The sequence below is a fragment of the Gadus morhua genome, chromosome 3 (genome assembly GCF_902167405.1).
Source record: "Gadus morhua chromosome 3, gadMor3.0, whole genome shotgun sequence".
Lineage (NCBI taxonomy): Eukaryota > Metazoa > Chordata > Actinopteri > Gadiformes > Gadidae > Gadus > Gadus morhua.
Genome location: NC_044050.1, coordinates 30,055,721 through 30,070,987, shown reverse-complemented (window position 1 = coordinate 30,070,987; position 15,267 = coordinate 30,055,721). Strand labels below are relative to the sequence as shown.

The 15,267-nt window shown below is 46.0% G+C and overlaps 1 long non-coding RNA gene across 2 annotated transcripts; it reads left to right on the top strand.

Moving 5' to 3' along the window:
- The first annotated feature begins 7,903 nt into the window (after window positions 1-7,903).
- On the top strand, window positions 7,904-10,572 carry LOC115539758 (uncharacterized). Of its 2 annotated transcripts, XR_003976014.1 has the most exons (7): window positions 7,904-9,099; window positions 9,193-9,261; window positions 9,511-9,651; window positions 9,936-9,997; window positions 10,177-10,239; window positions 10,330-10,463; window positions 10,547-10,572. It is a non-coding gene; the product is annotated as an uncharacterized LOC115539758 (long non-coding RNA). The 2 variants fall into 2 exon arrangements; XR_003976015.1 differs by having other exon boundaries at window positions 10,071-10,463.
- The last annotated feature ends 4,695 nt before the right edge of the window (window positions 10,573-15,267 follow it).

The window sequence follows — 15,267 nt, the reverse complement described above, 5'->3', positions numbered from 1 at the left end:
ATGCTTATCTTTACTGCCAAAGAAAATTGAAATGCTTAACCAGTGGGCGCATCAATTGATTGAAATAGGCAAAGTACAAATTGATATATATTATACACTACAACTACGTCACTGTAACCTGTATTAACTGCAAGCACTACGTAAATCTGGCGGTAGTATTATAGGGCTCTTGTTTTCAGTCTATACGGGTCAACACCGCCACCCCGTGGTCATATTATTATGACACACTAAGAAATGGGTCACTTCGAAAAAGACAAGTTGTTCAGGTTAAAAGGTGACAAAAAGTACAATTACAATAAGCTTTGAAATAAGTAAAATGCTGCAAGTAATCCAATAGAATCTACAGCTGCATTCAATTATTTGTTAGTAATTGTATCTTAGTATAAACCACTACAATCCATAATTAAAATGTTAAGTTAATAGACAACAATGAATTACCAATACAAACAGTACTTAATAGTGTAATGTTGTAGTGCCGAGAGACGGGGGTCGGAGGCGGAGTATCCAGCACAAAGTTTTAATGAACACAACACAATAAAACGTTCATTCGTAAAGTCAAACCGGATTGAACTGGACGGTCATTCCGTCCGCTAAAAGGGTCCGTGCTAAACACGCTCCCCACCCATAGTTCCGTGGGTGAATCATGTTAACCACCACACAAGCCCCCCCAGAATTCACCCATAGTCAAAGTCTTCGTGACGGGAAGGGGCGAAGACCCCACCCCGTCTCGAGCGGATGACAGGGGCAGAGGAAGAGGAAGCAGCAGGCACGTCGGCGCCGTCCACCACCCCGGAGGTCCCGGCGGTCAACGAGGTCACTGGAGTCTCAACGGCCAGCGCGGGGCGCGGCGCAGGCGGACGTCTCCGGCGTGGGGGTTGCGCCACCTCCACCGGTCTAGAAATGTCCACGTTAGCCGGCTTAACCCTATCCCAGGAAACGGTCTCAGGCCTACCCCCGACGTCCACCACCAGGCACTTGTCTCCGTGGCTCAAAACCCTGAACGGGCCATCGTAAGGAGGGCGTAGGGGACCACGGTGGGCATCGTGGCGAATGAAAACATAGTCCACCGTGCGCAGATCGGGGGGCATGCGGAAAGTGGGAGTGCCGTGTTGCGACGTGGGAACAGGCGCGAAAACCTTAGCGGTTTCCAGCAAGGATGAACGTTGTCTGGCCGCCGACCAGGGAACCGAGGCGTCAGGAATAAAATCGCCTGGCACTCGTAGGGCCTGCCCGTAGACCAGCTCTGCCGAAGAGGACCGCAGGTCCTCCTTAGGGGCGCATCTGAGGCCGAGCATCACCCATGGCAGCCTATCTACCCAGTCGCCGTCCTTCAAGCTGGCCCGTAGGGCTAACTGCATGGAACGGTGGAAACGTTCGCACAAGCCGTTCGCCTGGGGATGATAGGCGGTAGTGCGGTGCAGCTTGACCCCCAACCCCTCAGCCACCGCGTTCCAGAGTTCCGAGGTGAACTGCGAGCCCCGGTCCGAGGAGAGGTCTGAAGGAGTCCCAAAGCGCGCGACCCATGTGCCGATGAATGCGCGCGCCACGCGTCGAGGAGAGGGGAACAGCTTCAGGCCAGCCGGTCGTCCTGTCGACCATGGTGAAGAGGTAGGTGAACCCGTGAGAGGAGGGAAGCAGTCCCCCCAGGTTGACCTACTTAACCTACTTTCGGGAACAGTAAACTCTCCAAGGGGGGCCTTAATATGGCGGTGCACCTTGGACCCCTGACAGTCAACGCATGAGCTGACCCAAGCACTAACGTCCTTTCTAAGCTCCTGCCACACAAACCTCTGGGAAACCAATTTCACAGACGGCTTCCTGCCGGGTGGGAAAGGTCATGCAACGCCTCAAAAACGGGCCGGCGCCAGGACACCGGGACCAGCGGTCGAGGCTGGCCTGTGGAGACGTCGCACCATAGCCTCACGTCCGATCGGCCAACCGCGACCTCCTCCAGGCGCAATCCCGTGTCCGAATCCCTCAGGGCCTGGACCCCATGGTCGGAGGCCTGGTCCACGCTCATGCGGACGTAATCCAGGCCCAGTTGGACGGCCCCGATGACCGTTCTCGAGAGGCAGTCTGCGACCAAGTTAGACTTGCCAGCAATGTGTCGGATGTCCGTGGTGTACTCAGAGATGTACGCAAGCTGACGCTGCTGCCGGGCAGACCACGGCTCCGCCACCTTGGACATGCAGAATGTCAGAGGCTTGTGATCCACGAAAGCCGCAAACTCTCGTCCTTCCAGGAGGAACCCGAAATGGCGGATCGCCAACCAGAGTCCAAGGAGTTCCCTGTCGAACGCGCTGTATTTGCGCTCCCTGGGGGTCAACTGGCGACTGAAAAAGGCGAGCGGCTGCCAGGTACCATCGACCCATTGCTCGTGCACTGCGCCGACGGCGTAGTCAGACGCGTCGGTGGTGATGGCGATGGGGGCATCATGCGACGGATGGGCCAACATGGCAGCATTGCCCAAGGCGGCCTTCGTGGCCTCGAACGCCTTCTCCCTCTCCGCTGTCCAGTCGACAGCCTGGCTAGGGGACTTGTCCTTGAGAGCCCCGTACAGCAGGCGCATGACGTGAGCCGCCTGGCGGATGAACCGGTGGTAAAACGTCACCATCCCAAGGAATTTCCGGAGCGCCCGAGCCGTGTGTGGGCGGGGGAAAGCAGAAATTGCCTCCACCTTCGACGGAAGAGGGGCGGCCCCCTCTTTGTTGATGAGAAGCCCCAGGAAGTGGATGGAGGACAACCCGAACAGGCACTTCGCCGGGTGGATAATTAGCCCGTGCTGGTCGAGCCTCATGAAGAGGTTGCGTAGGTGACCCTGGTTCTCCTTTTCGGAGGAGCTGGCGACCAGGATGTCGTCCAAATAAACGAAAACGAAGGGCATCTCCCTGAGCGCCGAGTCCATTAACCGCTGGAAGGTCTGAGCCACGTTCTTCAGCCCGAACGGCATACGCAGGAACTCGAATAACCCGAACGGGGTCACCACCGCTGTCTTCGCCGTGACCGCGGAAAAGGTAGGTCGGGTTATACCGGGGAACTCCCTGAGCAGGCGTTGATATTTGTCCCTTTGAAGATGTGAATGGCATCTTCACTGTTTTTAAACATGTTTTAAAAGATTCACGTGCTCCTGTCTGGCTGGTCAGCTGTGATAGTCCGCAGCTGTGGCTCATAGGCTAATTGAGCCACACCCATTCTGGTGCTCTTTAAGAGGGCCAGAGTTTTGGGCTGGAGGGGGGCAAGTGATTCGACAGTTGTGCTGTGTTTTAAGTAAAGAGATGCATTTTAACAACAACAATGTGCGTGAAGAAAGCTCTTTTTCACATTTGGTGGCAGTGGTGGGATATTCCTCTAGCCGAGTGGAGGGGACCCACATTTCGAAAAACATTGTTCGAGGAGCTTCGTGGTCGACCGCAGTGAAGAAGAGCAGGTAGACGAAGAGTCCTGCTAGGAGAGGAGATAACTGGGGAAGTTGAACTGCTGTCCTGTGGGGTTGGCCAAAGCCTGAAGGAGGAATAGCTCGGGAACTCCTTGTTGCTGACGTGAGCCATGTGGGGAGCTATTGCCAAGCCTTGGCAGAACAGCAGTGGCGGAAGACACACTGCGAAGAGTGCAGTGTTTGGCGAAGAAGGAGGGATCTTTGAAGATTGGCGGTCACCAGAGACTTTTTGAACTGTTTATTTAGCACAAATGACTGTCTTGCACAATATTTTACCTTTTTTATGCAATGCGCTTGTAACTGTGTTTACAAGCTTAAAAGAGGGGGAAGGTAATGTGAAGATGTGAATGGCATCTTCACTGTTTTTGAACATGTTTTAAAAGATTCACGTGCTCCTGTCTGGCTGGTTAGCTGTGATAGTCCGCAGCTGTGGCTCGTAGGCTAATTGAGCCACCCCCATTCTGGTGCTCTTTAAGAGGGCCAGAGTTTTGGGCTGGAGAGGGGCAAGTGACTCGATAGTTGTGCTGTGTTTTAAGTAAAGAGATGCATTTTAACAACAACAATGTGCGTGAAGAAAGCTCTTTTTCACAGTCCCCCTCTGAGAGGGAGCTGGAGTGCCCGCCGTAAGCCGCTCGACCGCGGGCACATTCAAACGATGAGAACGTCCGTGCGGCCACCAGGCGGTTGTTTTTTCACGCCTACAAGCAGATTGTGCGCACAAAGGAAATCCGCGCCGAGGAGGGGAAAGGAGATTTCGGCCGTGACAAAATCCCACCTGAATCGCTGTGCTCCAAAGCACAGGTCCACCGCCTTTGTACCATACGTGCGGATGGGTGTTTCGTTAGCGGACCTCAACTGTGTACCGCGGACACCAGGGGCGGTGTCCTCCACCGTAGCCAGCAGGACGCTCCTCTGAGCGTCGGTGTCGCAAAGAAACTCGCGGCCGGAGAGAGTGTCCCTGATGAACAATAGCCGGGTTGACGTGTCTGCAATCACGGCCACTAATGAGCGCAATCCTTGGCGTTTCCCGTCGGCTTGAAGTTGCACGGGGACCGGCACCTCTTTGCCTTAGCGCCGAAACGCACGTGAAAATAGCACATACCATTGCTGGCACAGCCATCGGCGGCCACTGGGGCCCTGTTGGTTAGCCTGTCACTGTCCGGTGGGTAGGCGCTGCGTGTTGGGGCTAGCACTTCGGGTGCGAAACTCTGAGCAGCCAGGAAAAAACGGTTGGCTTCCTCCGCCAATGCACGTGGCTCAGTAATCCTCGTGAAAAATGTTTGTCAACAACCTTTTTTCCGTGACTAAGACGAGACGTTGACGAGCTAAAAATAGATCTTTGATAATAAAAACGATGACGAAATGTCATTTTGTTTTCGTTGACGAGACGAGACAGGATGAAAATGTTAGTGGTGGGTTATTTGGTCATTCAAAATGCACGATATTTTCCAATCAGTACACTCCCGTTAGGTTCTTATGCAACTGTTCACTCCTCCAGTAAATAGGACGGACCTTAGCTACGGCTTGGCAACGGGAGGTATAGTCCACTCAGCTATGAGCTAACGTTATGCATTGTACATATTTATGATTCGAAATTCTTTCCAGCTTTTATTCCACAGATATTAGGGTTGTTAGCATATAACCGCGTTGTCTGAATACAGTTTAATTCTTTTTTCAAAATTTACCGGCTCTCGTTTTGAAGAAAATCACAGCACCATTCGTTTCAATGGGAATCGCCACGGCCTATACTTCAACATATGGTGGACTTTGAAATTCGTCCCAGCCTTTATACCCAAGATACTATAGGGTTTATAGCATATAACCGCGTTTTCTGATTACAGTTTAATGCATTTTTCACAATTGACCAGCTATCGTTTTGAAGGCTGAACAGACAAGAGTACTAAAGTGTGACGTCACGTTTCGATAGCAACAGATTTTCGGTTCTACACAAACCAAATTAACAAGGGGAAAACCTATGCAACACAAACCTTTTACAGAAAAGGAACAATCTTTTTGCGAATTGATTTGTGAGTTTGCTTTACCAATGATGTAAGTAATATTGAGAATAGATTGTCTTCATATTAAAAAAAAAACTAAACTAAACTAACGTTTACAAACTTTTCCTTTTAATACCCCAGGGGAACACATGAACGCCTCGACATTTTTCGAATGGTACTGATTTTCACCTCTTGAAATTGATTTATTTTAATTTTGAAAGAAACAACTCATGGAAGCAATGGAGAACGCCATCTCTCGTTCGGTTGTTTAGAACTGAAAATCCGGTTGCCAGGACAACGTAACGTTTTCACCTTTGTGCTCTATTTGAGTGGAACAACTTAGCAGGTGTCCATAGGGTTAGCGTAATTGAACTAGTTTAAAAAGAGAAAACATTTTGACTAAAAGTAATGACTAAAAGTTGACTAAAATGTAAGGACTTTTCATAGACTAAAACTTGACTAAAACTACAAAGGAAAACAATTACTAAAATGTGACTAAATATAATAAACATTTTCGTCAAAAGACTAAGACTAAGACTAAATCTAAAATAGCTGACAAAATTAACACTGCAGCCAAAAAGCGGGAGCTCGCGTGGGAAAAAATAGCTGACAAGACAATGATTGAGTATGTATTTGAGATTTATTTGAGAAGTTTTCTCTTGAATGTTCCACTTCTTCAACAATAATATTCCATATGTGTGTTTGTGCGCACAGGTGCAACCCAACAGGCCCCAAACTGACTTGGCAGCAACTGAAAATGATAGATAAATGTAGTTCAAACAGGTAAGGTATAATTTAAGTACCGTACAAGCAATTGTGAGGTTGTTTAGCCTGCCCTCATTAAACAGCATTTAGTGGCTGCATTCAACATGTGATAGATATATTTAAGTAATTAGGGAAATCTGCTAACCAAAGAAAAATCACAACACTGCCAGTATTTAATATTGTCTATATGAAAGCAACACCTAAATGCCTTTTATACATACAAGTCTTTGAGTTTGAGTTTTCTGGTTATCTTCAAATTTGACCTCCATTATAGCCAACAGAAAAAAGGCAGAGGCACGCAAAACAGGTGGCGGTCCACCACTACCACCTCACACAGAGGCTGAAGAGATGGCATCTCTGGGGGGAGCTCATCGGACCCAGCCACGCCCCAGGACACAGGGGCCTACATAAGGAGTAAGTTATTCAAATGAATGGCATGTACATTCATCATTTTTCTAGTGTTCAGTAATGGCCATCCATTCATCTTAGATACCACTTGCCACACTGATTTATTTTTTCTTGTAGCAGTAGGCTACAGTTCTTTGTAATTGGCTGCTGTTGCTTTCAGATATCAATCTATTTTAAGGTGACTCAGTTTGAAATTTTTTGATGGGACCTGAACACTATTGTAAAAAAAAATTGTAATTAGGTGGGGCACTTTTTTGGGTAATCAACTGTCTAATCTTTATCTTCTACCAGTTACTGATGATGGTGTAATCTGTCTCGTGGAGCCTTCTGCCGTAACACACCTCCATGCTGTATGACATATTTGTAATAATGGGTAGAACATAACACAAACATTCTGTTTCATTACAGGATGATGATGAAGGCACCATAAGCTGCCACAGAGAGGGAAGTATTAACTTTGGTTTCAGTTAATTGTTCCACAATACAACTTGCAACTTCTTTCTCTCTAACAGAGCAATGCCGGAAGTTACAATGAGGAAGAAGGTCCATCAACCTCCACAGCACAGCTTACCTCAGTAAGATGTTGTTCAGCGTAGACCCACAACTTACAATGACACTAAGTAGACATGGCACTGTGAAATCCAACGTCATTTATGTTCCTATAGCTCCCTGTGAAACAACTTTACAAAGTATATTTAGAATCCCAAATAAACAAATCACACCTAGAAATGGAGCACATAAGGCTGCAGATCACCAAAACAAAAAAGGAAATACAACTGCTGGACCATCAGTTAAAGGTGGGTGACGTGCCCACAGGGGGATGTTTTTTAATTGTTTCAACAACAAAGGATTAACAACTGTACAACATTTGCCCTTCTAGGAAATAAAGAAGACCCCATAAAATGAGGCATATTGTCGTTCTTTGACACTGGGGAGGTGATGGGTCAGTTAGAAATGATTGAAGCGTATCATCACTCTAACAGCTCTTCCATCTCGTGCATCAGCAGGGGGGTCAGGATTATTACCTGGATCATTGGGGGAAAGAGTAGGACATTGTTCTCCTCTAATGGTGGCAATGTTGTGGAGAACCACACATGCCACTATCATGTCACAAGCCCTTTCCGGGGTGACCCTGAGGCTATGAAGGCACTGGAACCGGGCCTTGAGTATGCCGACGGTCATCTCCACTCTGGCTCGTGTCCTGCAGTGAGCCAAGTTGTAGTGTCGCTGTGGGCCAGGGTCAGGGTAAGGTAAGGGGTCAGCAGATAGCGCTGGCAGGGGTACCCTCTGTCTCCGAGTAGATGACCATCAAACTCTCCTATGATAATGTAAGATACACTTTATTGTTTCAGTTGCAATAGGAGCAAACAAAATATTGATCATAGGATATAGCTATATACTGGATATATAAACTATATATAAAAACTCACCATGGGCAAATCTGGCACTCAGTGTAGAAGCTTTACGTCAAAGCTTTATGACATGAATAAATTATTGCTTGGACTGTTAACTGCAATTCTGTGGAACTCTTCTTTGAGAAGTCTGCTGGGTCCGTGACTTGGGAACACTACAAACGTGTATAGTAGCCGTTTCAGTGCAAGTGTCACATTTCGAACATCCCTTGGACACATGCTCTGCATCACCAACGTTTTACAAAAAACTGCCGTTGGCAAAAAAACGCAGTGCAATACAAATAATTTCCTCGGAACTGAGAGCGTGTCCACGATGTGTCATGTGAACTGTGTGAGGGCTGAGAATATTGTTTAGATAAATTATAGATGATGCAGAGAAACGGAAACGCTCAAACAGGTACTCATCAGGGAATGATAAAAAATCCAATCGGGGCCTAATAACCCTCTCCCGACGGAGATTTCTGCGGAGTATCTGCGCCTCGACATCCACTGGCTCTTCAATAAAAGGACACGCCATGTCTGCCACTGCCTTCCGTCTGCAGGCTTCAACTTGAGAGCAGGTGAAACTCAGGGTTAGTTGAAGAAAACCTGCCAGCGAGCAGGTTAGTTTCACAGAGTATGTTGCTAGGGTAACTGACTCAGAGTTAAGCTGAACTGGCTATGTGAAACCGAAAAACCTGAGTTTCCCTCATCTCGGGTTTAACTAACTCCGAGTTATCAACAAGCTCTGAGTTAAAACCTTAACTATAGGTTGACCAACTCTGAGCTGTAAAAGTCTGAGTTTTCGGTTTCAGAACAGGTGATAACGCTTAGTTCAATCAACTCTGAGTCAAGGTAACTCTGAGTGAAGCTCGTGCATGAGGATATAAAAAGCCCTCATCAATGGAACACAGATAACATGATTCACCATGGCAACAAGTACTAACAAGCCTCGATCCTCCTACTTCTCCCCAGCGGAGTTGCAAATCTTAATGACTGCATATGCAGAAAGCGAGCATATCTTTTTACTAAAAATCAATACTTTGGCAGCAGCCAAAAAGCGGGAGCTCGCGTGGGAAAAAATAGCTGACCGAGTCAATGTGTGAGTATTTATTTGAGATTTATTTGAGAAGTTTTCTCTTGAATGTTCCACTTCTTCAACAATAATATTCCATATGTGTGTTTGTGCGCACAGGTGCAACCCAACAGGCCCCAAACTGACTTGGCAGCAACTAAAAATGATACATAAATGTAGTTCAAACAGGTAAGGTATAATTTAAGTACAAGCAATTGTGATGTTGTTTAGCCTGCCCTCATTAAACAGCATTTAGTGGTTGCATTCAACATGTGATAGATATATTTAAGTAATTAGGGAAATCTGCTAAACAAAGAAAAATCACAACACTGCCAGTATTTGATATTGTCTATGAAAGCAACACCTAAATGCCTTTTATACATACAAGTCTCCAAATTTGTGTTTTCTGATTATCTTCAAATTTGACCTCCATTATAGACAACAGAAAAAAGGCAGAGGCACGCAAAACAGGTGGCGGTCCACCACCACCACCTCTCACAGAGGCTGAAGAGATGGCATCTCTGGGGGGAGCTCATCGGAACCAGCCACGCCCCCATGACACAGGGGCCTACATAAGAGGTAAGTTATTCAAATGAATGGCATGTACATCAATCCTTTTTCTAGTGTTCAGTAATGGCCATCCATTCATCTTAGAAACCACTTGCCACACTGATTTTTTTTTCTTGTAGCAGTAGGCTACAGTTCTTTGTAATTGGCTGCTGTTGCTTTCAGATATCAATCTATTTGAAGGTGACTCAGTTTGAAAAATTTTGATGGGACCTGCACCCTATTGTAAAAAAAAAATGTAATTAGGTGGGGCACATTTGTGGGTAATCAAATGTCTAATCTTTATCTTCTACCAGTTACTGATGATGGTGTAATCTGTCTCGTGGAGCCTTCTGCCATAACACACCTCCATGCTGTTGTAAGTACTCTTAATATTCCACAGATTTGTCATAATGGGTAGAATATAGCACAAACATTCTGTTTCATTACAGGATGATGATGAAGACACCTTATCAGCTGCCACAGAGAGTGAAGTAATAACTTTGGTTTCAGTTAATTGCTCCACAATACAACTTGCAACTTCTTTCTCTCTAACAGAGCAATGCCGGAAGTTACAATGAGGAAGAAGGTCCATCAACCTCAACAGCACAGCTTACCTCAGTAAGATGTTGTTCAGCGTTGACCCACAACTTACAATGACACTAAGTAGACATGGCACTGTGAAATTCAACGTCATTTATGTTCCTATAGCTCCCTGTGAAACAACTTTACAAAGTATATATTTAGAAGCCCAAATAAACAAATCCCACCTAGAAATGGAGCACATAAGGCTGCAGATCACCAAAAGAAAAAAGGAAATACAACTGCTGGACCATCAGTTAAAGGTGGGTGACGTGCCCACAGGTGGATGTTTTTTAATTGTTTCAACAACAAAGGATTAACAACTGTGCATCGTTTGCCCTTTTAGGAAGTAAAGAAGACCCCATAAAATGAGGCATATTGTCGTTCTTTGACACTGGGGAGGTGATGGGTCAGTTAGAAATGATTGAAGCGTATCATCACTCTAACAGCTCTTCCATCTCGTGCATCAGCAGGGGGGTCAGGATTATTATCTGGATCATTGGGGGAAAGAGTAGGACATTGTTCTCCTCTAATAGTGGCAATGTTGTGGAGAACCACCCATGCCACTATAATGTCACAAGCCCTTTCCGGGGTGACCCTGAGGCTACGAAGGCACTGGAACCGGGCCTTGAGTATGCCGATGGTCATCTCCACTCTGGCTCGTGTCCTGCAGTGAGCCAAGTTGTAGTGTCGCTGTGGGCCAGGGTCAGGGTCAGGGTAAGGGGTCAGCAGATAGCGCTGGCAGGGGTACCCTCTGTCTCAGAGTAGATAACCATCAAACTCTCCTATGATAATATAAGATACACTTTATTGTTTCAGTTGCAATAGGAGGAAACAAAATATTGATCATAAGATATAACTATATACTGGATATATAAACTATATATATAAACTCACCATGGGCAAATCTGGCACTCAGTGTAGAAGCTTTACGTCAAAGCTTTATGACATGAATAAATTATTGCTTAGACTGTTAACTGCAATTCTATGGAACTCTTCTTTGAGAAGTCTGCTGGGTCTGTGACTTGGGAACACTACAAACGTGTATAGTAGCCGTTTCAGTGCAAGTGTCACATTTCGAACAACCCTTGGACACATGCTCTGCATCACCAACGTTTTACAAAAAACTGCCGTTGGCAAAAAAACGCAGTGCAATACAAAGAATTTGCTCGGAACTGAGAGCGTGTCCACGATGTGTCATGTGAACTATGTGAGGGCTGAGAACATTGTTTAGATAAATTATAGATGATGCAGAGAAACGGAAACGCTCAAACAGGTACTCATCAGGGAATGATAAAACATCCAATCGGGGTCTAATAACCCTCTCCCGACGGAGATTTCTACGCCGACACGCACACACATACACGCCGAGTATCTACGCCTCGACATCAACTGGCTCTTCAATAAAAGGACACGCCATGTCTGCCACTGCCTTCAGTCTGCAGGCTTCAACTTAAGAGCAGGAGAAACTCAGGGTTAGTTGAAGAAAACCTGCCAGCGAGCCGGTTAGTTTCACAGAGTATGCTGCTAGGGTAACCAGGGTGGACTGGCCCAAAAATTTGGCCCGGGACTTTGGGATGGAGAGGCCTTTTATGAGACCGCGGGAATAGCGCGCGTATAATTTTGCCACGGTGTAAAATAATAAAAACTAGTCCTTATCCGTGGATATGTGCATTGCAACGGCACGTCAATGTTGGGATGTGCATGTGTTTAGAATATTGTGAAGATCACTGGGAAATATTTTATAAGCAATCTTGTCTATGTACAAAATATTAGAAATTGCATGTGCCTAGAAAGGTAAATGAGGCTGAAAATGATCTAAATAGTGCAAGATACAATTATTTTAGAGGAAAAAAATGACATACACATACACAGGGTTTGGGAGATGGGGGCGGGCCGGTGTTTGTTGTGCGTTGCTGTGGTTACCGGTGTTGAAGTGTTCCAATTAGTGATGGGATTTTCGGCTCCTTTGCGAGATGCGGCTCTAATGGCTCTTCTTACTGTGGAGAGCCGGCTCTTTCGGCTCCCAAACGGCTCCCCATACACATGTTTTACATTATTAATTAATCAATAGCTTAAACCTAATTTTATAACATTTTGTTTCATTATTGACATTGTTAAGCACTTATGAGTAAAAATGCAGCATAACAATGCTTTATGAATAAAACCTTTATTACTAAATAGCACCATTTCCGTCTGTGCAGGTTGTTAGTGGAGCCTGCACGATAGGATATTCTGGTTTTGCAGAGTCTACACTCTGCCCTGGTGGAGTCTGACATTAAAATTAGTCCAGATTTTGCTCCGTTTTCTGTCACCACTCATTATCACACAGGCCTATTCAATTGTCACACTGACTCCCCTTCTTTATGCCGTGTGTGCTTCTTGACTGCTGCGTGGGTGACAGTGCATTGACACCTGCCCACGAACGCTATACAGCTTGGCCTATTGCCTGCGGTTTCCAAAAAAAAAGTGGAGAGAAACTTTTTTTTCAGTGTTTTCCCGGCGCATTATTAATTGAAAGCTGCGTGTGATTGGTCAGATGTGTGGAGCACACGCTTGACACGAGGGCAGCGGAGACATTAAGGCACCGACGGAGGAAAAAAAAAACCTCTGCTTTACCACAGGCAGAACGCGCAAGGAGAGAGAGTGAGAGGGAGAGGGGGAGGGGGAGGGCAGGGGGAGAGACAGCGAGGCACCGCAGGAGAAAAAAAAACGAAAAGCAGAGCTAAAGCACATGCAGCGACGGGGAGGCGGAGAGAGCGAAAAACTGAAAAAAAAAAACGGCTCCCAAATAGGATCTTAAAACGGCTCCCATCGTAGAGCCGGTTCCAATCGTTCACGTCAAAGAGCCTGCTCTTTGAGCCGGATCGTTCGCGACCGACAAATCACTAGTTCCAATGGTTTATTAGCGGTGGTATCTAATAAATCGCTCTCTTATCAATACTTCATTCACTGCCTCTTCCGTGGGCATTACAATATTATGAATTGTTCTCTGACGTCTCTGGTACTTCCATAATTAGTTTAAGTCATTATTATATTGCCAAACATGCTCGCTAGTGCACCTGTCATAGCTACGCTGCTGTGTCCTGTTCCCGCCTAACCATTGGTCTCGCTGACTAATTTAGCACATTTGGCTGCGTCTTGCTCTAACATTTTTTTCCTTTTCAACCTCAACTTCTGAGCGCCACCCAATTCTTTTGCCTCTCCACCACCTTTTTTCCTTTTTGACATTTTCGTATTTCTGTGTAACTTCAGTGAGATCAACGAGAAGTACCGGGTAAGTGACCCGGCCGTGTGTCAGGCTGAGCGCGGAGCAGTGCAAGTTGGGAGGGGCCGTTCGGCCGCTCGCTTTGGCCGCTCGCTTTGGCCGCTCGCTTTGGCCGCTCGCTTTGGCCGCTCGCTTTGGCCGCTCGCTTTGGCCGCTCGCTTTGCCCCCATACACTGTGGGGGTGCTCCCCCCTCTAAATTGACAGTAATACATCGGCCCCGTTTCACCGTCAGGCAAGAGCTCCGTTTCGCGCTGTAAGTAAATATCCGGCAGCAGGCCACCCCAAATCAAGGCTTACTTAACTTTTTAATTTTTTTTTTACATCTTTTACAACAAAAAAAAAAATATAAATATATAATAATAAAAAATAAATAAAAAAATCTAAAAGAATTACGGCCGGCCGGCTCGGCCTGAAATCGTCCGGCCGTTCGGGAAATCTCCCGAACCTCCCGATGGCCAGTCCGCCCCTGAGGGTAACTGACGCAGAGTTAAGCTGAACTGGCTTTGTGAAACCGAAAAACCAGAGTTTCCCTCATCTCGGGTTTAACTAACTCCGAGTTTTCACTAAACCTGCTTTCTGAAACGGGCCCCCGGTCCACTTGACATCAGGTAGGCGCATGAGTGTTTATTTGGCTACAGGCTTTTCTAATGTCTCATTTTGGCTGCTGTATGTGGTGCACTTTCCTATCCTTAACGTAAACATTAACCTATTCAGTAGGCCTGCCCCGACGTGAGTCAGACGTGACGATTTGTCTTTCCTTTATTTCTCAAAGTACGTGACAATTGCATGTTCATCAGCCCGATTTTCAAAAAATCCTTGGGGGAGAAACCCCCAAACCCCCGTTTTAAAAGGACTCAAACTTCTGGGCTAAAGCCCCGGATGTTTTCAATTGCTAGCGACGCTCCTGCCCTTGACCATTCATTAACCACAAATGTTGATCTACATAGCATATCTTTCCAGGTCACAGCTTTACCCTTGAACACACATCAACCATTATGTATAAGGAACGATGGTGTACATGTGAGCTTTACCCTTGAAAAAGCACACAAGATAGGAACAGAGTGAACTTGCTCCCTGGCGCCATGTCAAACCTAACTTATAGGGGAGAGGTGATAAGCTACCTTCCACCATTAAAGTATCTATTTGTTTTATAGGCCTAATAATAATCATAGTTTACCAAAATATAGGATTATTTTCTTCCATACCACCTTGACCCGACTTAACATTTGGTGGTGCGTTTATTTTACTGTAAAACTGAAATTAATATATTATCCACATCAAGTTATATGGATCAAACATACGGTCAAATTAATCTTGTGAATATGGGTTATAAATATGGGTCAATATTGGTCGTAAACGAGTCTCGTCCTGACCTTGAAACTAGTTTCTAAAAGGTGAGTTTGGCCTTGATTTTATAATATCGGCATATCATATGTACTTTGCATATAATCTATTTTGATTTATTTATTATTCGGCCGAATTGGAGTTGGTCAACAAAGGGTCACATTACGACACGGCATCCAAAAGTCAGAGGTCTTTGACCGTGGTCGTCTAAACGTTCGTTGGGTCTTAGCCGAAGTCAACCGGGAATAACGGTTCCATTTTACACAAGCTGCTATGAGTCGGAATGATGATGAAATGTTATAATTATTCAGGGTTCCGTTAGACTATCTCAGGGCGAATAGGAAAAGTAGCAACAGCAAATCAGGCCCATCTGGCACTTAATGTACGCACTCATTGAATGTCATTTGTCCTGGCACTTAAGAATACTACTCAGCATTGAGTAGCGTCCTATCTT